The sequence below is a fragment of the Tamandua tetradactyla genome, chromosome 16, assembly GCF_023851605.1.
Source record: "Tamandua tetradactyla isolate mTamTet1 chromosome 16, mTamTet1.pri, whole genome shotgun sequence".
Classification (NCBI taxonomy): Eukaryota; Metazoa; Chordata; class Mammalia; order Pilosa; family Myrmecophagidae; genus Tamandua; species Tamandua tetradactyla.
Genome location: NC_135342.1, coordinates 52,790,403 through 52,801,301, shown reverse-complemented (window position 1 = coordinate 52,801,301; position 10,899 = coordinate 52,790,403). Strand labels below are relative to the sequence as shown.

The window sequence follows — 10,899 nt, the reverse complement described above, 5'->3', positions numbered from 1 at the left end:
TTGCATGTTCATCACCATGATCATCTTTAGAACATTTGCATCACTCCAGAAAAAGAAATAAAACAAATATCACATACCCTTTACCCCTCCCTCTTATTGACCACTAGTATTACAATCCACCCAATTTGGGGGAAGGGGAGGAGGCTTAAGTTTGACCTCAAAGTATTGATACTCTTTTTATCAAGATATGGAGGTCTTCCCTGTGAAGGATAGGCTAAACCTACTTAAAATTTGGCCTAATAGTCACCCCCAAAGAACCTCTTTTGTTGCTCAGATGTGGCCTCTCTCAATCCTACAGCCAACACGACAAGCAAACCCACTGCCCTTCCCCTCTCTACGTGGGACATGACTCCCAGGGATATAAATCTCCCTGGCAACTTGGGACAGAAATCCGAGAATGAGCTGGGACTCAGCATCAAGGGATTGAGAAAACCTTCTTGACTAACAAGGAGAAGAGAGAAATGAGACAAAATAAAGTGTCAGTGGCTGAGAAATTTCAAACAGAGTCAAAAGGTTATCCTGAAAGTTATTCTTATGCATTATATAGATATTCCTTTTTAGTTTAAGGTGTATTATAGAGACTAGAGGGAAGTGCCTGAAACTGTAGAGCTGTGTTCCAATAGCCATGTTTCTTAAAGATGATTTTATAATGATATAGCTTTCACAATGTGATTGTGAGATTGTGAAAACCCTGTGTCTGATGCTTCTTTTGGTATGGACAGATGCGTAAAACATATGGATTAAAAACTTTAAAATAATAGGGGGGAACACATGTTAAAATAAATTGAGTAGGGCGGGCCACGGTGGCTCAGCAGGTAAGAATGCTTGCCTGCCAAGCCCAAGGACCCGGGTTCGTTTCCCGGTGCCTGCCCATGTTAAAAAAATAAATAAATAAATAAATAAATTGAGTAAATTGAAATAGAGTGATCAATGAAAAGGAGTGGTAAGGGGCATAGAAATAAAATAGGGGGAACAAAGGTTAAAATATATTGGGTAGATGGAAATACTAGCAGTCAATGAGAGGATGGGGTAAGGGGTATTGTGTGTGTGAGTTTTTTCTTTTTTCTTTTTATTCTTTTTCTGGAGTGATGCAAACGTTCTAAGACATTATCATGGTGATGAATATACAACTATGTGATGATATTGTGAGTCATTGATTATATACCAAGAATGTAATCTTCATATGTTAAGAATGTCCGTATTTGTATGTTGTTATATTTTGTCAATAAAAATAAAAAATAAAAAAAAAGATATGGAAGTCTATGTCCCCTCCCCTTGATCGGGGTAGACCTGTGCCTTCTTTGACCAAGAGAAAACAGCTAAAGTGATTTTGTGTGATTCACAAGAACGTGTCATAAAAGGCCTTCAGCCTCCATCCTGCTCAGAGCTTTGGACTGCAATGGAAATAATTCAGCTCTGTGAACTCACTTGCTATAAACCAACTAAACCACCTGTAGGTACTCTGGTTGATAGTTCCAGCCTTTGAGCCATTCCAGCGTAAGTGTGAGATGAGTTGCTACATGATTTTAGTTGCCAGCCACTGTGTCATCCTCAGCCATTGAGTTTTCCCAGTAGAGGTCTCTGATAATGTGAATCAGAGAAAAGCCATTTCTGCTTGATCATGTCCAAATTTCTGACACACAGAATCTGTAAGTATCATAAAAGGGCCATTTTGAGATTACGTGATGGGGTCTGTTACTTCGTAATAGTAACTAGATCAAGTCATAAGAAGTGAGGCTAGAGAAGCAGGTTGAGCTGGGCCATGTCATGCTAAGGTCTTTGAACTTTATTCTATAGAAAACCAGTTTTCAGGGTGGAAAGGGTTGCATCATAGGCAGATTTACTTTTCAGAGAACTCATTCTGACTGCAGTGGGAAGACTAAATTTAAGAAGAGCATAACTGATAGCAAGGAAAATGGTAAGAGTCTATTGAGAGATGTTGAGCACATTTACTGGGATGGTAATGAAATGAATAGAGGAAGAGGGGAGAGGCTTGACAAAAACATTTAGGAGTATGACTTAGTTTTCCAAAGCTGTTATAAGAAAGTACCACAAAGCCACTGTTGTCGGCTTACACAACAGAAATTTATTATCTCACAGTATTGGAGGCCAGCAGTCTGAAATCAAGGTTTTGGCAGAGCCGTGCTTTCTCTTAAGGGAAGAATCTTTTCCATGCCTCTCCCTCCTGGCTTCTGGTGGGTGGCCTGCATTCCATGCTGTTCCTTGGCTTGTTGTGGCATTATTATATCTCTGCCTCCATCACATGGCTATCTGTCTTTGTCTCCGTCTCTCTGTATCTAAATTTCCTCCCCTTATATATAAGGACACCAGTCATATGGAAGAAGTCAGGACAGATGGTAGCAGATTTGAGAACCAATAGTCTGCGCAGTTAAACCAATGACCATAGGTGAGATCAGCCAAGGAAATGATGCAGAATGAGTAAAATGGACAAACTAGGATAAATCCCTAGACATTAATGTTTAAGAATTTCATAGAGTATGAATAACTGAGAAAGCAAAGGAAAAAGGGAAACAATGGTCAGAAAGGAAATGATTGCCATGGACTCAAAGGCATAAAGATTTTCAGAAAGACTTTACTGTTCTCTATCATTAAATGCAACAGAGAAGTCCATTGACTCTCTGCAAAGACTGTTGCATAGCACTAACAATATAAATTACTTGGGCCTAGCCTCCAGGCAGACACAGACACATAGGCAAATATGTGACACTGGAGAGGGATTTATGCAAATAGAACTGTCACCCAGTGCAGAGGTATCTCAAGAAGGGATAAATTGACTTCTCTGTGAAAAGGGTCTTCAGCGAATATAGTAGATGAGGCTTTGATCTCTTAAAACAGTGCGTAAACCACTTGAATCCAAGAATCAGAACTTTTTTCAGGGATTAGAGGCCTGAGGACAACTTCTTGGAGTTCAGTAAGTTAGTATGGATGATAAACTGAAATTCAGCATCCTCTGGGAAAGTCACACAGACTGAAATAGACAATTTGTGTTAATGCGTTACAAAAAAAATCCCGTTCAGAGAAGGAAGGGGGCTGCCATCCACACCAGTCCCCACGGAAGCCAGACTCTTCTTTAGGTATCAGTTCAACTGATCTGTAAACTGCCTTTCAGCATGCAGGGCCTCCCTGCATTTGATCTGACCCTGCACCATTATGCGGAGTGGAGAGCAATTGAAAGAAGCATTTATTACTGCCACGAATTGAAATCCAGAAGCCAGACTTGTTCAGGACGTAAAAGCAATTTATTCCTAGGCTTTCATTTTTATAAAATTGAGATGATTTCCCCCCCATCCCCCGCCCCTGTCCATCTGCAAGTCCCAGGGCAGGTGTGTCAGGCTTTGGGGCTGGTTCAACTCCAGATGGTCTCGATCTATTGCATAGGCCTAAATTTGCACAACCCCAAGTTTCCTCTTCTAACAGTATATTTTTAGAGGAATCAGAACTCCTTCCATAGCCAAATGCATAAAACTCCACAAGTGCCATGTATATAACTGATAATTTTACTAAGAAATCTTTCCCATCAAAGTGCTAGAGTGTGTGTCTGTGTGTTAGTGTGTATGTGTGTATGACGAAAGGGAGAGAAAGAGAGAGAGAGCAGGAAGTAATTTCACCCTCCAGGGTACATTTGACGATGTCTGGAGATATTTTTGATTGTCACGCTGGGGAGTGCTATTGGCATCCAGTGGGTTAGAGCTCAGGAGGGATGCTATTAAACATATTACAATGCACAATAAAGTCTCCTTAGTACAGGGAATTGTCCAGTCCCAAATATCAAGAGTACCAAAGTTGAGAAACTTTGAGAGAGAGAAAAGGAATCAAGTGGTTATTCCCATGCTTTCTCTGGATAAATTTAGCCGCATCACAGAACCATTATTCTCAAGGTTGGAAGGATATTCTAGTCATTTCAAATCCTCATGTGCCATGAAATACTGCTTTAGGATAGAAGACTGGTTTATGCATTATAATACTATTAGGCTGACTTGCTTTTATATGAGACAAAACGTGGAGCATGATTCCATGATAAGGCTACAAAACTGTCTCCCTTGTGCTTTGACTAAACAGAAAGAACCCCTCAAGCCAGCAACAGAAGGAAACTGACTGCATGAGGAGACAACAAGAGAGAAAATATGTGCAGTGTTCCATTTGGAAAGAGGTACCTGCAAGATACAGCTTTGGGACAATCTTGTAAACTTAGAACCAGAAGAGAAAACAGTATTTGACCTCCAGGGGATACTAGGAAACAGATGCCTAAAGAGCTCAGGGAAGATGTTTTGACCCAACAACAGGCTTCTTGTACATATCAAATGGTATTTCTTTTTTGAGTGTGAAAAATTTACTGTTTCTTGTTGAAATATAAATCCAAATTGTTATGCAACCTCCTTGAAGCTTTGGCTCATCTGACTGGCCACATTCTCAGCTGGAATTCCTGATACCCAAATTCTCTCACTGCACATTATGCTGTTATAGAAGATAGCATGGGTTTTTCTCCTTGTCTCATGACTCACTGGGCAGCACATGTCTTTGTAGAAAATTCAGAAAGCTAGATATATATTTACAGGGAAAGAAACATGAGCTTGAGCAACCAGACAGGCTTGGGTTTGAATCCTGGCTGGACCCCTCTCCTGTCATGTGACCTTGGTAATATTTTAACGTCCAAATCTTTTCCATTTATGAGTAAGTAAAATGAGGAAACACAATTATTATGAGTATTAGGTATAACAAAGTACTAAATTCTGCAAGCACAATGCCTGGTTCATGGTAGGTCTGTGTTTGGGTTGCTGTTATTGTGACGAGTGTTCTTTTTGAAACCCAAGGGCTAAAAATGCTTTCCTATCTGTATAAATTTTGAGTTTCTGCTTATAGTCAAGCTGAGCCAAATACCAAATCTAAGAATATTCACTGTGCTTCTTACTTGCTAGCCGTACTGGTGACAAACTGACAAAGGTGCGAGCCACACGTAATGGGGGAAGGTATTTGGAGAGAGAAACTTCCGTTATTGTTTGCCTGTTGAAATAAATTTTAGAATCTGCACATATCAGTCCAATATTTTTTCTGAACTTCTTCACTATGGAGGAAACAGAGTGGAATGTCTTTAATTAGAGCAGATGAGGAAAGGTGATTCATATGAATGCATAGCTTTTTAGGAGAAAAAGCATTTTCTTATACTCAAGTACATTTAGCACCTGGAGAGGTATAGTACCTCTCATTTTTCCCTTGGTGTTCCCACCTTTTCTATCATTTAACAATGACTCCCAAGTCCAGCATTCTTTCCAGATCCTCTCTAGAGCAGTGGAAGGAATGGGTATACTGCTCTGCAATGTTAGAGAATGCAGGGTATCAAATTTCAGGCCTTCAGAGACTTTTTAGTTCTGTTTGTTGTGTCCAGAAAGAAATGCTAATTATTTCAATAACGTAGGCACTAAAAATACAGAAAGTAATTTTGTTCGGTCCAGAGATCCAGTAGTTCAGTCTGAACATCTAAGTACTGAAGCTCTCACACCTTCATCCTCACGTATTTTTCAGAAACAAACAGATAAAGAAAGCATCAATGCAGGCAAGCCAGAGCTAGAAACACCATGATTAGGTGTGAGTTCTGTCTCCTACACGTACTAGCTGAGTGAATTTGGCAAAGTAACTGCACTCTTCTGAGTCTCAGTTTTCTCACTATAACACAGAAATATACTCACCCACCTTAAAGGCTTGTTTGTGGGGATTAAATAATATACAACATAGAAAGTATGTGAAATAGATCCTAATTCACCACCTTATCTTTGCTACTCTAGATTCCCATTTCATCTTTTCTTGGAAAAGTTTCACAGTGCACATATGGCTTTATCTCAGCCCCACCTGATGGCTTGCAACTTCCTGTCTCTGTTCATTCCATGAACTGGTCCTTTTATGTCACTGTCCCAAAGCACTGAGGAAAGCACTGCTTCATTTGAACAGATTCCAGATGCCAGCCACTGCCCTAAGGGACTTCAAGACTGAACCATCCCAGCCAATGTCTCACCGACTGTGATGAACATTCTTGTGTATCCTAATCAGTCCTGATCTTTTCAGAGCCCTTTGGATCCTTCATCCCAACACCGTTCTTTGGACCAGGCAGGTTATATAATCCAAATATCCTCAAATCCATTCTAAGTCTTAATTTGCTATTGCTCCCTTTTGTCCAATTTTTGGAACATATAGCTTCTGGCACTGTGCTACCAGTCCTTGTCAAACAGCGTCATGTCCATTTATTTCGAGAACTCTCACATCATCAAAATCATGAATGTTCTACATTTTAGACTATCCCACATTACCCAGCATTGTACTGTTCAAGCAATAACGTATTCCACAGATATTTGTTGAGGACACACTATCTGCCGAGCTCTCTCCCAGTCTTAAATATGGAAAAAATAAAGAAGTCTCCTGCCCACACAAGGCTTATTTTGTACATTTGGAAGAAGCCTGCATGGAAAGACAATTCCTTTCATCACACTTATCACAAGCTAAAATCAACAGGGCATTGCAATAGAGAGAATTTATAAGTAGGGGACAGTTAAACACGATAGTCTGAGGGTGACGCGAGCTGAAGCTGAATGAGCAGAAGCAGGCCGTGAGAAGAGCTAGCAAAAGAAACTCCAGGTAGGGACATTAACAAGGAAAAGGATTTTAAAATGCAAGGGGCAGTGTGGTTGAAGAATGCAAGGTGAGAGGACGAGCCTGGAGGTAAGGTCAGATCATAGAGGGCCAGGTAAGCCAGAGAAGTAATAATTTTCCCTAAATTATCTATCAACAGACTACAAGATTGGGCCTTCTCATCTGTATTCATGTGGTTGGCAGAATGGTAAGATTTAGTTAAACGCGTCTGTCATCTCATTTGTCTTGATGGTTTAATTTCTGCCTGCTGTCCTTCATTCCCGTGCAGAGGCTTAGTCACAGTTTCAGATAATCCCTGAAGCTTGAATAGTCTTGGTATTCACCTTAATCTATCTTCACCATTTTTTTCAACAAGCCAGGGACTTGTATATTTCATTGACAGTTAGAGATGGGTTTTTAAAAACATACAGACAATGAAGACATTAAAGTTCTTCAGAATCTCTTTATCAGCATTTAATTAAAATATTTACTGAATGTGTGCCATATCAGGAACTGTACTCTGGGCATTAAGGTTACAGTAATCGACAAGATGAATGTTATACCTACTTGAATGAGTGAATCTCGAAGGGTTAAATCAAAGGTCATACTGATTAACAAAATTTTTCTCAGACACAAGAATGAGTCTTCATCTTGAAACGGGTATGATAGCGGTCCTCGACTCATAGGGTTGTGGTGAGATTTATATGTAAAAATCGTCTGTCATACTGCTAACATGTAGCTAGATACAGTAAAAAGTCATGTTTACGAAGCTCTTGATATCATAAATGCAAGTGCTTAGAAGTATCGCACTGCTGTGATTTCCTGTCCTATCATCAAAGCTTGTTTGAGACACAGATGCCTTTACATTTTAGAGATGAATTTCTTTATTGTTTGCTGGAGTGAGCAATTTCTTGGCAGATTACCTGGACCAGTTGGGGGCATCGTTCAGTTATATTGTATATGCTTTTGTATAATAATGTTTTATCCATCAAAGGGGCCACTGCCTTGGCTCTAGAAGCAAAAGTAATTTTTAAAAAACTATAGAAAAACTTTTAGATGCCAGGAGAGAGAGAGAAATCTGAATCTGACTTACAACAGAGCGGCATAAAGGAACCCAGAGAGTGGACATCTCTTTCTCCAAGACAACACAGAGGCAAGGCATTGTATTATAAGTATAGTGGTAATAATTGCATCATTGGTAGTGTGAGAAAATGTAAACTTTATGAATAATAATCTATTCTTCTGGACTGGTAATACTAATAATAAATACCACTTATTAAATATAATAATGAGTTATAATGCCGTTTTTCAAAAACTTGCCATGTGCCTGTCCTAAGCATGTTACATCCCACTTGATCCTCTAGCAGCCTAGTGAAGTAATCTGTTACATCCATTTACACTTGATAGAACCAGGGTTTGGTGAGTTATGTAAGTCACAGATGGAGTTCCAAATAAAATGCATGCTGATAGCAACTATTCTACACTGCTTCTGGGTAGTGGCCCTGTGTAGGTATAGTAACGAGTCTACAGGAACTTTGTTCAGACCTACATCTCTATGGATAAGCGAAATAAGGACGTGCAGCAGTTATGCAGGAAACCAACAGTTTTCAAATGCCATTACCAATGACATTAAATGCATGTCTGCTGGTGGCAAAGAGGAGCTTTTTGTAACAGAGCACAGGCTTTGAGGCTTATACCGAAGATGCGGTTGCAACACACTAACTGAGAAAGCCACACTCTTTCGGTGAGCCTGTGATTCTGCACACTCGGGTTACATTGTTACTTCTGAGCATGCTGGATTTTAGAGCATTCTCTGGGAGTAAAAAAAAAAAAAGAAGAAAGAAAAAAGAAAAAGCAAGCTCAGTAAATCCCAGTATTTTTACTGCCTTTGCCAAATTTGACATTTTTCAAAGTAACTGTGAGAAGCACGCAAATCTCTGCCAACTGCATGATTTAGCAGCTATAAAATCCCTCTGAATCAAACCCATTTTGAAATAAAAAGGAACCTGCTTGAGAATTTCATTGCACTGTTGGATACCTACTCAAAGATCAATCACCTCTCTTCATTCTGTATTCCTAGTATATTTTTAAGTTTAATCTTTTTTGAAGCTTACCCATTTAGTTAAGGGTAGAATTTTAAAAGACTAAAGATTGAGCAAGGAGGAGTAGAATGTAAAGTCTGAACAAAGGGTTTCTTTATAATCTGAGCAACAGAATTGAAAACGATGGTCCATTTTATTTTCAGCTTTTTCCCCAATGGTACACTACCTATGTTCTCAAAACTTGATTGTCCTTTCCCTCAAGGAAAATAGTGTCTCTCTGCAGGCTGCCTAGTAGGATAAAACAGATGTGCTTTCTACTCTACAGGGAATTTCTTCAGAACGTCGATATTTTAGGCTGAATGTGATTGGGTGAGCAAAAGGCTAAACACATTGCTTATGGTTTGGCCTCCAGTGGCAACTGAAAAAAAAAAAACTATGTTCATAAAACATGGTACAAAAACAATTAACTCAAACGGGGCCATCTTGAAGCTGAAATATACATTGTACATAAAACGTTTGCTATAAGGATATATAAATGTTTGAAAATCACCAAGCCTCAAAGGAATAAAAATAAAACTAGTTGAATTTGGGTTTCTACAAAGACCTAGTGTTTATAGAATTCTTAGCTTTCACTTCAGGTCTCACTATGCAAACATTTTAACTATGACATGCACAGATACTACATTTATGAAAATATATATATATATATTATATTTTTTTAAAGTAGAAGCAACAGAGGAAGACATTTTTTCTCACAATAATGATTTTTTAAAGGGCTAATATGTGTTTATCTGTAGAATTTCTAAGAAAATACTGGAAGTCAGATATGTGTTAAACGCACTGAAGAAGAGAGAAATCTTATGTTAGAAATACCCTTATAGCCTTTCTCTTCCCCTCTCCCTGCCACATCCTCAAAAGAATCACAACTAAAAATCATTCGTGGACCATTAATATCTACCAGACCATATTTTTTTGGTCAGGGCAACTGATATTATTTTATTAATAGCCCAAATTGATTTTAACATTGGTCATCTTCAATAAGTGTCTGTTGATGTGAAATTAGTGTGAAGTTACCACCCTCATAAATAGATTTGCAATTGCATTAGTAAATGGTAATATTTTTTAAATAATGAGGGTTCACTTTACATAAGCCACCAAGTTACTAAATTGTGATTAAGGCCTTAGAGACAAAAGGCATCAAACTATGTCATCTAAACCTATTGTTTCTATAACTTCATTTTAAATTCCAACATTAAGCTACAGTTGCATACATGTGTGTATATGCGCACATGCACATGTGTGTTTGTGTTGGGAAGGTTGGGCCATAGGAAAATTTAAAACAAGAAATAATATTTTGCCATCAAAACATAAATTTACATGGTGCCAAAAGGTGAAAGCATCAACATCAAAAAATATTCATCAACCAATGAATGGATAAATAAAATATGGTAAATACATACAATGGAATATTATTCAGCTATAAAAAAGGAATGAAGTTCTGATTCATGCAATAGCATGGATGAACATTGAAGACATCATGTTGAGAGAAATAAGCCAGACACAAAAGGACAAACATTGTATGACATCAGTGATTTGAAACAATTTGAATAAGCAAAACTCACAGAGTTGGGATCTAGAATGGGTATTACCAGGGGATGGGGTGGGGATGGGAATAGAAAATTAAGGCTTAAAATGTACAAGATTCCTATTAGGAATAATGGAAATGTTTTGGTAGTGAATAGTGCTGATGGTAGCACAATATTTGAATGCAATTAGCAGCATGGAAATATATTACTGAATATGATTAAAAAGGGGAAATGTTAGATTGTACATATGGTAGCAGAATAAAATGTTTTTTAAAAAACCCATGGATCTATGCAAACAGTGAACCTTAAGTTAAACCATGACTTCAACTAATAGTACAATTATAAAAGTATAATATCATCAATTGTAATAAATTTTCCACACCAATGCAAAGTGTGGTGTTGAAGTGGTATATGGGAATCCTGTATTTTATTCATGATTCTTCTGTAAATCCACAACTTCTCGAAAAAAAGAGAAAAAGTAGAAAAAAATGGTGACATGCTTTTGGCACTCTCATTAGCCTTTTACCCAGCCCTTCACTGGCACACTTTGGAACTGGCCTGTGCTCCCATGTTGGGCCCTTAGCCCTGCTCTCAAGGGAGCAAAGTAACCCCATGCTCCTACTGGAGTGCCT

General features: G+C 38.5%; 1 long non-coding RNA gene across 1 annotated transcript; it reads left to right on the top strand.

The window, feature by feature from the left end:
* The first annotated feature begins 1,382 nt into the window (after positions 1–1,382).
* LOC143660328 (uncharacterized) lies at positions 1,383–6,429 on the top strand. The gene is made up of 3 exons (XR_013163958.1): positions 1,383–1,649; positions 4,081–4,325; positions 5,802–6,429. It is a non-coding gene; the product is annotated as an uncharacterized LOC143660328 (long non-coding RNA).
* The last annotated feature ends 4,470 nt before the right edge of the window (positions 6,430–10,899 follow it).